Consider the following 10,385-nt stretch of genomic DNA (forward strand, 5'->3'; position numbering starts at 1 on the left):
GTATGACATTATGAAAGCAGAATTGCGTATTTAACTTGCAAATTCTATACTAAGAGAGTTCTAGAATTAATTGCATAGGGAATGCGCAAGACACCGTGATTATTATTAGTATTGGTCTGCTGTAATAATTTGATTATACAGAGTACCGTGCATTGTTTAAATAAAATTGTATTTTGTGTGTGGTAGGTAGATAGAAATATCGCCTCCCATTCCTCCCATTGGATTACGTTTCGAAGGGTCATTATGTATAACACGTTGCTTAACCAGTCAGTACTAATATATATATATATATATATATATATATATATATATATATATATATATATATATATATATATATATGTGTGTACACACACACACACACACGTGTCCCGTACATTTATGGAATGCGGCGTGTGTGTGCGTGTGTGTATGTGTATGGGCGTGCGCGTGCGCGTGCGATCTGTACAGTCGAAGTCCACGTAACCGTACCAGTTAATGATATATTAAACACACAAGCGTATCTAAGACGGGACCAAATGTAAGATGCTAAAAACAGAATTTCGATTACCATTACAAAGCCGTGTCGCAACAACACTACGACAAACAAACAATACACGCAACGTGTAAGGTAGTCGGGTATGGTTTGACTCAACTCAATCATAGGCGTACGAGCTCTTATTTTCTTGTGGGGGGTTGGGGGGGGGGGGGGGGGGGGGGGGGGAGGGTGGAGGTGGAGCAGTCTGGATTTGCCAGAAATAAACGAAAATAAACGAAAATAAACGAAAATGCCCCCATATGTTACCACAAGAAAGTACAGCCAGGTTCGTTTTGCACATGTGCGTCGAGTTTCTTCGTGTAGTTTTGGTACTGGTTAACAACATTGGGCCAGTTTCTCGTGCTCGTGCTAAGTAACACCAGGTTATCGTATAACCTTAGGTTAACCCGGGGCTACGTAACACGCCGAAAACCTTAGCCTGTATCCGTGGACTGGCGGCTTTTTTCATGCTTGGGTTATAGACGTGTTACGAAAACCACGGGTTTTGCATTTGAAAGTGGGGGTGACTGTCAGTGCAATTGCCCGAGGTGGTGGTGAACATTTTAGTCCGCTAAAGGGCCGAAATTGTTAAGAATTTCGGGGACATGTCCCCCACCGATACCCCACCCCCACATAATTATTTGTAATGTTCAGGTGTCCAAATGCGACATTTCCAACCTGCCTAATACAAGAACCATGGAAAGGGGTGGTCCCCGCTACTCCTCTATGTAGTGGGCCCTGGTTTTCTTCGCTTGGAAGGTATATACACCATCGTATCCACTACATGCATGCTACATCTTCACAATGGCTGAAACTAGAGGTAATAAAAAAAAACAAAAGAAAAAACCCGTCAATGAAGATGACAAACATCTATTGATAGATCTGATTAATGTAAATATTAAAATAATTAAAAGTAAAAAAGTGATATGAAAACACATTTAGTGAAACAAAATGTATGGCATGAAATACTTAAAAAAGTCAATAGTCAGTCTTCCGTAAAACGAGACCTGGGACAACTGAAAGAACTTTGGAAACGTTTGAAGTGCAAAGCCAAAAAAGATGTATCCCAGCTGAAGAAACATCAGAAAGGGACTGGCGGTGGATCACCTATGGCTGACATTGACGACATGAGCTATACAATTCAAGGCATGATTCCTGGTGAATTTGTGGAAATGGTTAATCCATTTGATGATGACAGCGCCCTGCATACAGAGGTGTCTGCAAATTTACTGTATGTTAAAAAATTATAATAAGTATTAAGTAATATCGTATCGTATTATTTCAGATGTCCACTTACGAGATCGATTAAATGTAAAGCCGTTGGTCGCGTTAGCCGATACCGTTTTAGAAATTCAACATCATCATACATGTCTAATGGTTCCAAACGTTCCCTGAAAATACGTTCACGCCGCATGGCCCGCCGATATTGGCGTAAAACACGATTACCGTGCCAAAATGGTTCCATCTCAAGCAGAAAACCCAGAGAAAATCCAGCTCGATAGCAGGTTTATCGCGCAGTGCAAATGTAACCTGATGTTACTGAAACCCGGGCACGTGAAACGTGCAATCTAAATAACCCATGGGTTAACCTGAGGTTAACCTGGGGTTTCCATAACCCTCTGATAAACCCAGCACGAGAAACTGGCCCATTAAGTTTAATGTCATGACTGAACTCGAGAATAATTAAACTAAAGCTCTGTCGCATCAAATTCAGGAAAATGTTGTATTTTTGACACAGTAGCTTGTGTTCATTTGGTTGTCGACGATTGCCAAAGCATTACATAGAGTTTCCTCTAGCCCTCCCTACATATCAATATCAATAAGCGGAGGACTGGAGGTGACTCGAGCTAATTTCCCCCGAATATGTCTATCGTTATTGCCCGAATTTGAGGATTTGCTCCAGCACTGGGAGGAGGGGGGGGGGGGGGGCAGTTGCTCCCCCATTTCCCCTCTCATACGCTTATGAACCGTACGACTGTTAATGTTGATGCACGTTGCACACCAGTAAAAGAGTGCTGTGGAATTAAAAAGTACAACTTAAAACACAAACACTAAACACATACAATTTAAATCATTTTGTTTTCCACTGGCAATAGTTTTATTCTTAAGTTCCATGTTCTGCATGTGAAGAACACCTATTGTGACAAATACTTTTAGAAAGTTGTGGCTGGGTGTTTTTTTTACAATGTTACACATGGCAAGAATAATAATAAAAAACCCCAAGGCAACAGGATTTCACAATTTTTGACAAACAAATCAAGACCGATGTAAACTAAGCATTTTGTTGAAAGACACACAGGCTGCAAACTATACTCGAACTATAAACCCAAAAAGCACAGTTCAGTATGCAAATGAGAGATTTGTATATCAAATTTAAGCAACAGAAAACGTTTTACGCTATTGCACGGCCTTTGTTAGCAATATAAATGAATTACATGTGTGTATGTAAAGCTTTGTTAGTTCCCTTCATTTGCATATTTAACTGATTTGAAGTTATGCTTATTTTACATCGGTCTTCATTAGTACTATATACTATCCTGTCTTTAAAATATACATATAAAAGATCCCTTGCTGTTAATAAAATAGCCCATGGTACATTATCTGTGTTGTTCTTATCCATATGCTCGATGCCATATGATAAAAAATAAAAATGTATTTAGTGCTTCATTAAATAAATAATTTCTTCCTTCATATATATCTATTCTAATATTTGGATTGCAAAACTTTCATAAGAATCCATGCAAGAAGACATACATCGCGGGGTCCAGCAAATGCACCACCAAATCCTTGCCTCAAAGACTAACCATTATCCTGACCACTATCAAAGATGGCCTTTCTAGGTTTGCCAAAAAAAAGTCTTGGAGACAAATAGTATTAATAATATGTGGATCCTCAAGATCACAGTTTACTGATACATGTGTTAACATTAACACAAAACTATCTTCCACGGATCTGGACAGCTCGTAAACTGAATAAATGCATGAATTGTTAACGATACCCCAACACGAAATATACATCGCTTATTGGATGCCAAACTAAAGTTAATGCATAAATGAATTCATAATTAGCATCAATATAAAAATTCAACAATTAAATTAAACACAGTGTAAAGAATTGTGCAAAAAACACAAATATCACAGATAGGTAAAATTAAAATTTAGAATAAAACTGAGTATCGCGAAGAAATATCAACAAAAGTTGAGGATGAAATCAAAATGATTTCATCACATTTCTTCTACCAAATATATATTTTCTAGTTTCCTTCAGCTGATTGCACTGAACCAGAATCTGGCGCACCGTCAGAGTACACTAAGGTGGAGGATTCTTCTTCAAGATAAATGAATGTATGACCCATGCGAGCACGACGCAAGACTATTTCATCCTTCCTGCACCGCCTATAGGCGAACTGCCACTCTCTCAAGTCTGGCTTGACAGAATAAAACTTGTTTGCGACCTCACCGTTCCAATCATCTTGCCAAGTTGAAAAGATAAATTATTTAAAGGGACATTCATGAGTTTGCTGCATTGTAAGATGTTTCCCACTAATAAAATATTTCTACGATTACACTTACACATTAAATATATTTTCTTGTTTAGAATATCAGTGTCTGTATATTCAATGTGTTTATGGTCGTCTTAATATTTGTAAGAAGCCCAAACTGGATTTCGTCTTCAAATAGAAATTATATTTTAGGAAATAAAACGAAATTTAACTCAGTACAAATACCAGAACGATCAGAAACATGTTTAATATACAACCACTAATATTTTATGCAGGAAAATATATTTTATATTTAATTACAATCGTTAAAAAGTCTCTGTTAGTCGATAACATCTGAAACATTGCATCAAACTCAGGAATGTCCCTTTAATGTTTTGTTTAAAATCACCAACTCAGGCATGAAGCAAATCTAAAGCCGACTTGGCAGCTGAATCTGCTTCTTCATTACACCATTACACCATGTCATTCTGGCACGGGATTTGTTCCATCAGGGTTATGATGTCCAGGACCACCTAATGGCATTCAAAATATTTTATGGTAGACATTTGGACGCGTCACTAACCAAAATGATGGCTGTTGCTATTCCATATTTTAAACCTGTGCATAGTTTTTCATCTCTTTGGTGAACTCTTACACATTTGTTTTGATCGTTTCAGATTAAGAGACGAAGCTGTGGTGGTAGTACTCATGCTTAACTTTCCTGAACACCTAATGCCATCACTGTTTTACAGTGATTCATGGGTGCCTGTCATCACAGCGATATTCATTACAGTGAGCTCTGTCCTGAGCTTGTTTTCATTTAGTAAACTAGTCTGAGTGGCAGTCCTCTTGTGAGCAATCCAGTAGATGATCTTCTCGGGAGTGGTTGTCCTTCTATTCTCGAGGCACTAAATAGAAATTCATAGAATCAACTACTATTTTGTTAAATATCCAAGCGACTTTGCATTGTGCAGAGCTACTGTCTTGATTGTGGATAACGGTCTTGTCATTTTGATTTTGTGTTGCAATGTTCGCAATTTATGAAAAGAAGCAAAATCATGGATATTATGTAAAATAAGAACTGAAATCAACTTAGTATATTATTATGTTTGGTATTACCATTAACAAAAAGAGCTTTGTAAGTTGTTTAATTATTAATACCAAATGTAATATTTATTGTATTGTCTGTCGACACCCCAATCACGACAAATACATCGGCTATTGTGTGATGAAAATATATAACACAGTTGTTAGATATCACTAGTGTTACAATTATAGAAATATATATATTTAAATTGTAGCTATGAAACATTCAGTTTAACAAGAGACTCCTTGGCTTCATCTTTTTATTGGAATTAAATTTAGTAATACCACTTTCATCAGAAATGAGAAGAGCTAGTTGGGAAAGACATTTGTTTCAAAAACAACTTGTCAACTATTTCATACCCTATCTCCTTTCCCCTATTATTTCCCTTTTTTTATTTATAACACCTCAAGTTTCTTCGTAACGAGCACACAATACCCTTTCCATCTTCTTTTTCTTTTCATTTCCAAACTTATTTCCACTTTAAACTGGTTATTATGGCTATTATTTGATATAATTTATCAATTATAACAAGTTTAAAAAGAGTTTATTTTATAAAGCATTGCTTTTTAAAAATATTACATTACTATCTTACATTATGCACATGTGTATAGTTTGTAAGATCATGACTTTGGATTATGCCAGTTTGTTCTGGGGATGGTAGATATGTGTTTTAAAGAGTGTCCCTTGTTCTCTTTACTTTATTTTGTTGGAATCAGACTTTGACTATTAGATTATGCAATGTTTAAAGCGAGAACAGCTCCCATAATCAAGGTTGATTCTTGCATGTAGAACTGAATACCATATTATGTAGTGTGTTGCCTGCATACTGAAGTCTAATGAGAGTAGCTTCCCTTTTCATGTAAAGAGTGGTCATATTTCAAACTCCAGGTGCCGGACTTATTTTTGGAAGATAGAATGACGTTACAAGGGTTCGAGGCGTCTTCTAAGGTAGAACATTTAACTTTTTTTCCGGTTTAATTTCTATATAGGCTAATGTTTGTATGCTCGGCTATGTAAAAATAATGGTGGTGAGATGCGAGAGGTCCAATTATCTCTGTCTGTCTCTCTCTCTCTCTGTCTCTGTCTCTCTTCTCTCTCTCTCTCTCTCTCTCTCTCTCTCTCTCTCTCTCTCTCTCTCTCTCTCTCTCTCTCTCTCTCTCTCTCTCTCTCTCTCTCTGTGTGTTTGTGTGTGTGTGTGTGTGTGTGTGTGTGTCTGTCTTTGTGTTTAGTAAGTCTGTTATGTGACTCAAGATCGCTTTTTAAACGCCAATCATAATACAGTTCCCACTAGCTGACTGATAAAATTCTACATCCGTTCTCGCAGTCGTTTCAGCTTGTATCAATAACCGCTGTGATGTTGAAATTGCAGTCCCCTACTTTTCGCCACCAACCAGACTATGCGGCATATATAAACCAGTGTAACATAGGTTGGTGGCCAAATAGGTGTGGGAGAAAAGAAAGAAAGAATGAAGTGTCTTATTTCACGACGCACCCAACACATTGTAATCGTAATGTAGTTGTAATGGCATCGGACATATAAGTAAGGACCACAAAGATAATTAGAGAGGAAACCCGCTGCCGCCACTCCATGAGCTACATTTTCTTACACCATACCATACAATCAGACCATACAATGTGCACGTGACAGCCAGCATTATCTTAAATATATATTATTTTAGATAAGAAAACAACAACCCCCTCCCCAAACAAACATACTTGGCAACCGTACCGGTTTGAGTTACCTGACGTGATCTTGCTTGGTCGGTAAAGTTAAAGTTTGTTTTGTTTAACGACACCACTAGGGCACATTGATTTATTAATCATCAGCTTTTCAATGTATTTGGTAATTTGACATATTGTCTTGGAGAGGAAACCCGATATATTTTTTCATTAGTAGCAAGGGATCTTTTATATGGACTGTCCCACAGACAGGATAGAATATACCACGGCCTTTGATATACCAGTCGTGGTGCACTGACTGGAACGAGAAATAGCCCAATGTGTCAACGACCGGGAACGAGTCTAGACTTATCGCTTTACAAATTACCACTAGGTTACGTCCCACTCCTATCTAAGATTAGGTCATAGACCACAATTATTTACTGTGTTTTTATGTAGCTATACTACTTTTTTAATATCTGTAGGCCTGTGGATTTTTCTTATGCTCTTTTGTGGATTTTGTTTAATGCACCATTGCTACCCTGATGGAACTTACACTGAAAAGGACAACCCCTCTTTCTTCCAGGATATCAGTTTAAATAAATACACCTACTAAACCTGGCCGGAGTACAATACACATACTTGCATAGGCCGGAATTACCATAAACAAGTCTTCAATATGCGGAACAAGAAATAGCCCAATGATTTCACCAACGGAAATCGATCCCAAACCGACCGCACATCAGGCGAGCGCTGCCTCTTTCTCGGTCGGTAGGGACGCTCGCTCGAGGTGCTTTGGTTGCTGGATCGAGTCCCCTCTTTCCCATTCCAGCCACAGACGTTCAGATCCTGGTTGGAGGTCTAGATGTTTGATTAGTAGCAGTCGATGGAACACTCACGCGCGCTACGCTATATTATCTGATAATATATTCCGTTTTCGTTATAAGAGTTATCTCTGACTGGGAGAGCGATTATAACCGTCCAGATGGCCGCCTAGCTCTCGAATGGCAGAGTACTCGGGCTAACATACATACATACATACATACATGAACGAGAGAGCGAGAGAGCGAGAGATCGAGAGAGAGAGAGAGGTGGGTGGGGAGAAAGAGGGACTTTGCCAGACACAGCACACACCATGGTCTGATATACCAGTTATTGGACAATGGCTAAAACGAAATGTGATCATACGACCGTTCGACGCTGATGAGCATCTCACTGATATAGCAACTAGTCGTGGTTTGCGTTCAAAATCAGCCATCGAAAATATTTATGACCTTGCCCCCTCCCCCCCCCTCCCTATGTCGTTATCAAGCCCGGAATTAAAAAGTAAAAAGTAAAGTTTGTTTTATTTAACGACGCCACTAGAGCACATTGATTTTTTATCTTATCATCGGCTATTGGATGTCAAACATATGGTCATTCTGACACTGTTTTTTAGAGGAAACCCGCTGTCGCCACATAGGCTACTCTTTTACGACAGGCAGCAAGGGATCTTTTATTTATGCTTCCCACAGGCAGGACAGCACAAACCATTGACTTTGTTGAACCAGTTATGGATCACTGGTCGGTGCAAGTGGTTTACACCTACCCATTGAGCCTTGCGGAGCACTCACTCAGGGTTTGGAGTCGGTATCTGGATTAAAAATCCCATGCCTCGACTGGGATTCGAACCCAGTACCTACCAGCCTGTAGACCGATGACCTAACCACGACGCCACCGAGGCCGGTCCCGGAATTAAAAACCACATGTTAAAGTATAAGTGTAGAAATTAATCGAGTAGAAAACCAGTGCTGAAATTAGCAGGATAACTGCACAGTACCATCTCTCTGCAGCGTCCATAACGCATATTCCAACATATTCTGACTGACCAGCATACAGGCTCAAGCATCACAATATAATTAATAAGAAACAAAGACAAATATATAAACTATTTATATATTTCACAAAGAAACATTTAGCAAAATTACACTATGTATTTAATTTTCAAAAATAGGTCTAAGCGTATATACATGTAGTAATAATATTTGGACATTATGCATTCTTAAAACGACGAATTGCATTGTATGTTGAAATTTAAGTTTTACAATTGCATTCTTTGGAAGGAAGTGTTAACTCTACCACACCTGAGTCAATAAGCAATATTAATCAATCAATCAATCAGTTTATTATGCCGTACATGAAATCAGCCATTGGTTGAAAGATACAAAATATAGTGCGTGTTATTCATACAATAGTGTTACAAATATACATCTAAAGAAAATATAGTATAAACTACATAAAACATTAGAAAATACCAAACAAGTAGATGGATATAAGAATTAATAATAATGATAGTAGTAGTAGTAATAATGATAATAATCATGGTAGTCGTAGTAGTAATAGTAGTAGTAGTAGTAATGGTGGTGGTGGTAGTAGCAGAACTAAGACAGTAACGTTTTACATCTTTGAACTGCAACATAAATACATTTTAATAGATCTAATATAATTTTGTTTGATGTTAATTTTAATAAATTTACAAAATTGTTATAGAATGGCCAAGCACAATAATATTTTTGCAAGAATCGTGATCTAGTATCACGATAGCAAGGACAAACAAGTAAAAAGTGATATTCATCTTCAATGTTTCTTTAAAGGGACATTCCTGAGTTTGCTGCATTGTAAGATGTTTCCGACTAATAAAATATTTCTACGATTAAACTTACATATTAAATATATTTTCTTGTTTAGAATATCAGTGTCTGTATATTCAATGTGTTTCTGGTCGTTTTAATATTTGTAAGGAGCCCAAACTAGATTCTGTTTTCAAATAATTTCGTACGTACGAAAAATATAATTATTTGGAAATAAAATGAAATTTAACCTAGTACAAATATTAGAACGATCAGAAACACGTTTAATATAGAGCCACCAATATTTTATGCAGAAAAATATATTTGATATGTAATTACAATCGTTAAAAAGGCTCTGTTAGTCGATAACACCTTAAAAGTTGCAGCAAACTCAGGAATGTCCCTTTAATTACAAAGAGTGCATAGTCATTGTTCAGTTGTTATTAAGTCTATCCTTTTCAATATTGATATCTAACACACCACACCTTAAATAAAACAAAGCAATTCTATATTTTGTACAAAATATACTATCTAAATATGCTATGTAACAGAAATCAGTTTGAACTGGTAATAGTTTCTTAAGCGTAAAAGCGTTGAAATGTTATTAAACACATTTTGCATAATCAGATATCTAAGTGTCTGTTTAATGTTTTGTCTAAATGACCATTAAATTAATACACTTGTCCATGCGTACACGTACCCACGTACATAAATATACCCGATTTCCTAAGATTAACTTACATCAGTGATTCTCGCCCACAGTACAGCAGCCAAACTTGCAAGTGACAATGTGATGTAGGATAAATGGCTTTAAGAAATTAAAACGTGAAGCGTTTTGACAATTCGAAAACGTTATGAATAGATTCTGCTATACGTAAATTAAGGTCCAGAGGGTAATTATTATTACCATATAGCACTGTATGGAGATCAAAACCACCATTATAAAAATACATTGTTGTACGAATGTTATCGTATAGAGGACAGACAAATAGGAAATGTAATGTATCTTCATATGGGTGACCACAACTACAA

Source organism: Gigantopelta aegis, chromosome 4 (genome assembly GCF_016097555.1).
Source record: "Gigantopelta aegis isolate Gae_Host chromosome 4, Gae_host_genome, whole genome shotgun sequence".
In the NCBI taxonomy this organism is placed as follows: domain Eukaryota; kingdom Metazoa; phylum Mollusca; class Gastropoda; order Neomphalida; family Peltospiridae; genus Gigantopelta; species Gigantopelta aegis.